Genomic DNA, 4,829 nt, shown 5'->3' with positions numbered 1-4,829 from the left:
ATCCCGAGTTAGTTAACCCAAGTTACCAAGTGATAAGGCACCCCTAAGAACTTATTCATCCAAGTAGATCCCTCACACAGGAGCACCACAGACACTTGCCTCAAGATTAAAACCATTGATGCCTAGCCTTATTGCTTACTCTTTTTCTTTTGTTTTTCACTTCCATTGTTCTTTCCCTTTTCTCTTATTAGGATCTTGTTATTAACTTAGTCTCATGAGTGTATCCAAAGCAAAGTATTCAGGCCAGATAATTGTCATCCCACCCTTGTGGTTGAACCAACTTAGCTAACTTATGACTACCCCAAAGATTCATGAATGCACTTCCACATTATGAACTCTACTCTGGTCTTTTAAAAACATAATCATTCTCTTCTTCAATTTGATTTAAAATGGACAAGCTTACAAGTAAATAAGGGAATGATGCAGTGACATTTAAACCAGAATTCATGGACCTATTCAGAAGGAAAACTTAAAAGACAAAATTTTAAAAAGTTTAAACATAACATGGAAGCAGGTTCTATTTCATACAAGATCTTCCTTATTTAAAGCATAGAAAACGATGGACTAAAAAGAACTCCACCACCTTTCATTCATGTGGATGTCCATGCTCCCATCCTTGTTTGTCCTCATTGTATCTCTCTTGAGTGCTTGTACTTCCACTTCCCTTGCCTTTTCCAAGCAGCTTCCTCTTTTGCCTCTTTGAGCTTGATGATGCCATGACTTGAGTTGTTGTTTGAGGGGGTTTGAGGCTTCAGATAGATGAAGAGTGGGTTGGTTAAAGCAATGTGTGATGAAGGGTTTAGTGTGCCAATAGAAGTGTGGAGAGTGGGGATTTGAATGTGAGGAGTGAGCATGCACTAAGGTTCACTTATATAAGAAAATCATGAGTGAATGAAGGGTGTGGATTGCATGAATGTTTACTAGATGGACGGATGGGGTTGTGTATGAAGGAAAGACAAGGATCATCACTTAATGAGAGTGATTGGTTCGGTCTTCACAGATCTTCTTTCTCCAATGTTGCATGGCAGCGTTTCCCCATGCGTTCCCTCTTGAGACATGTGTGTAGTGCTCTTCATTAAGTGGCGAAATCTCCCCCATTTAATTGTCCAATCAATCCCTTTTCATGCTTCTTTTCCTTTCCTATAAAGATTTGAAATAAGGAAATTAATATCATAAAAAAAACTTAAACTCTACGGCTAGAAAAAAAAACGAAAGAACGGATTTGATTGTTTATTTATGAATTTCAACTAACTAACTAACTATTGGTGGGTCCTTATATGCATTTTGGTGGCACCATGAGGTGACACCAAATTTAGTTTGGATCACTGTGATGGAAGTTTTGTGTTCAAAGCTCCCAAGACTAGCATGCATCTTGGTTTGCTTTGAACACCAAACTTGTTCCTCACTATATTCTGCATAAGAAGATTTTCACTAATTGCTTGTCAAGTTTGGATTGAAGCTCATGAAGATTGACTTATTCATTATCATCTGAAAGCATATAAAACATGGGTTGCCTCCCATGAAGCGCTTCTTTAGCGTCACTAGCTTGACGTTTTTCCTTCATCATGGTGGTTGGTAGTGCTTAAAGTCCTCCCCTCTTGCTGTGGACTTGTATCCATTGGTTGGATCAATGATCTCCACATGTTCCAGGGAAAGAACTCTGTTGATAGTGAAGACCTTAGGTAATTCAGATGGCACAGTAGGGAGATTAGGGGGAATATCTGGGAAGTAAGCTGAGACAACTCTATCCCCTGGAGACAAGTCTTCCGTAGGGATCTTCTTGTTCCTCCATCTCCTTGGTACCTTCTTCTTTGTTTCTTTTGAGGTTGCCTTCCCCTTGGTGACCTCTTTTCTCCAAGCAGTTGTGATGCTGTCTTCACCTGCCTCTAGAGGTTTGGGTTCCTCTAACTTTTCCTTGAGCTGTGGCAATTGCTGTTTTCCTTGTTTGTCAGTTAAGGGGGTCTCAGAATGAGCTGGATGTGATTCAGTGCTTCTTCTTTCTTTCAGTGTCTCATTATCATTTGTGCTTAGTTCCTTGTCCTCTTGATCTATTTCTTGTGAGAGTTTGAAGACATTAAAGCTAAGTCGTTCATCATGGATTCTCAATATTAGCTCCCCTTTCTCTACATCGATAAGTGCTCTGGCTGTAGCTAGGAATGGTCTTCCCAATATGATTGGGTGAGTGTAACTTTCTTCCATGTCCAGAATGACAAAGTCTGTTGGGAGAAAGTACTTCCTAACCTTCAGCAACACATTTTCCACTACTCCTATTGCTTGCTTTTGAGTTTTGTCAGCCAGTCTGACAATGAAATCTATGGGCATTATCTCATTGATCTGCAGCCTCTTCACCAGGGATAAGGGCAGTAAGTTGATGCTGGCCCCCAAATCACATAGTGCTCTGTCGAACATATTTTCACCTATGGCACAAGGGATATGAAAACTTCCTGGGTCTCTTCTTTTTGTAGGCAACTCAGGTTGAATAAGGGCACTACATTCCTTGTTCATCACTATAGTCTGCCCTCCCTTGAGTGAGCTTTTTCTGGGAAGAAGTTCCTTCATATACTTGATGAATGCAGGCATTTGTTGAATTGCCTTGATGAATGGTATGTTCACATGCAGAGATGCAAACAAGTCTAGGAACCTTAAGTATATTCTCTTTCCCACAGCACCATTGAGCAGTTGAGGAAAGGGTGCATAGAGCTTCAGCAACTCTTGTTGTGACATTTCTGGTTCTTTGTGATCTCTATCCTACTCCTTTATTGAGTTGTCTTCAGGTTGTTTGAGAAGTTTGCCTTGCTTGTCTTCAGTCTCTTGATCACTTGTAGTGACCATTTTGCAATCTTCCCATCTTACTTTCTTTGCTTCTCCTTTGGGGTTTTTCTCCGTGTCACTTAGGAAGCTATCTGTAGGTTTTGGAATCTTCTCAGCTAAATATCCCACCTAGAATTCCGGCCTCCTAATGGTCTCTCCCTGGTTCTTAATATTGGCTCGCACCTCCTCTTTGAACACCTTATTTTCTTGAATCTCTTGGCATATTCCTTCAAGTAAGGCTTCAATCTTAGAGAGCTTGTCATCAATTGATGAGTGGTTCGGAGCAGATGTGCTGTTTTGGTTTTGATAAGTGTGTGGAGAAGTGTTGTTGTGAGGGTGTTGAGATGTCCTCTGGGTGAATTGCTGGTGAGCTGCATTGTTGTTGGGGTTGTAACGTCTTTGGTCTTGGTTTTGATCTTGCTCACTTCCCCACCCAAAGTTTGGGTGGTTTCTCCATCCAGGGTTGTAAGTCTTGGAGTATGGATCATAGTTTTTCCTTGGTGAATTCCCAATGTAGTTGGCTTGCTCCTGACTCCCCTTCTGCTTCTTCATTCACTCCTTCTTGGATTGTTGATGAAGATGAGATTGCTGCTACTTGGTTCCTCTCCATCTTCTTGGTGAGGTCAGCTAGCTGCTGGGTAATGAGCTTGTTTTGGGCCAACAGAGCATCTACATTGTTTAGCTCCATCACTCCTCTTGTGTTCCCTCTTTCGGAAGCATAGAAGTAGTCGTTTTCTGCTACTGTTTCGATAACATCTATGGCTTCCTCAATGGTCTTTTTCTTGTTCAAAGATCCTCCAGATGAATGGTCTACGGCCTTCTTTGACTCATAAGAGAGACCTTCATAGAAAATATGCAGCTGCACCCATTCGTTGAACATGTCAGGTGGACACCTCCTTGTTAAGTCCTTGAACCTCTCCCATGCTTCATACAGAGTCTCACCATCTTGTTGCCTGAAAGTTTGAACCTCAGCTCTCAGCCTATTAATTTGTTGAGGAGGGTAGAATCTTGCTAAGAATTTGTTCACCACATCCTCCCAAGTTGTCAAGCTCTCCCTTGGGAAGGATTCCAGCCACTTGGCTGCCTTGTCCCTGAGTGAGAAAGGAAATAAGAGCAGTCTATAGGCGTCAGGATGAACACCATTAGATTTCACTGTGTCACATATTCTCAGGAAGGTGGTCAAATGTTGATTGGGGTCTTCTTGAACACCTCATCCAAACGAACAGTTGTTCTGAACAAGGGTGATGAGCTGTGGTTTAAGTTCAAAGTTGTTGGCATGGATTGTTGGCTTTTGGATGCTACTTCCACAATTGCCTGGGTTTGGATTGATGTAAGAGCCCAAAACTCTTCTATCCTCCCCAGCATGATTTGCTCCACCTCCTCTGCCATGGTTGTGAGTCTCTTCTTCATGATGATTTTCCATGTTTTCTTCCATGTTTTCTTCCATGTTTGGTTCAAAATATTCCTCAAAATGTTCCTCCTCTTCTTCAGCACCAACTACACGTTTTTCTTTTGACTCCCTCCTTAGTCTAAGGAAGGTTCTCTCAGGTTCAGAATCAAAGGAAGTTGAAGCCCCGCTTCTTCTCCCTGTCATACAACCAACAAGTACAAGCAAGGAAAATATGTGCAGACAGTATTTGTGTCAGAATTACTGTTAGTTGTAGGTGATGCAATATATCAAACAGTTAGTGGGTTAGCAAACAGAATTGAAAATAACAAAGAAAAACAAAAGAGTAGAGGGGGAAGGGAAGAAGTTTAACTAAAACAAAAAGTAAATCACTCAAACAGAAAATGAAATTCACAAAATAAAAATGCTCAATCTAGTGATCTTCCAATTTAATCATTGTTGATGCACAATCAATCCCCGGCAACGGCGCCATAAACTTGATGCGCGGAAAACTTGTCTCTCAACAAATCTCCCTTCGGCAAGTGTACCGAATTTGTCGTCAAGTAAAAACTCACAATAGAGTGAGGTCGAATCCCACAGGGATTGATTGATCAAGCAACTTTAATTAGAA

General features: G+C 41.2%; 1 non-coding gene across 1 annotated transcript; it reads left to right on the top strand.

Annotated features, from left to right (window-relative positions):
- The first annotated feature begins 3,689 nt into the window (after window positions 1-3,689).
- On the top strand, window positions 3,690-3,793 carry LOC148555649 (small nucleolar RNA R71). Its single transcript, XR_015886366.1, has one exon. It is a non-coding gene; the product is annotated as a small nucleolar RNA R71 (small nucleolar RNA).
- The last annotated feature ends 1,036 nt before the right edge of the window (window positions 3,794-4,829 follow it).

This window comes from Arachis ipaensis, chromosome B6 (genome assembly GCF_059453495.1).
Source record: "Arachis ipaensis isolate K30076 ecotype BB chromosome B6, ASM5945349v1, whole genome shotgun sequence".
In the NCBI taxonomy this organism is placed as follows: domain Eukaryota; kingdom Viridiplantae; phylum Streptophyta; class Magnoliopsida; order Fabales; family Fabaceae; genus Arachis; species Arachis ipaensis.
The sequence above is the reverse complement of the archived record's forward strand: the minus strand, read 5'-3'. Positions and strand labels throughout refer to the sequence as shown.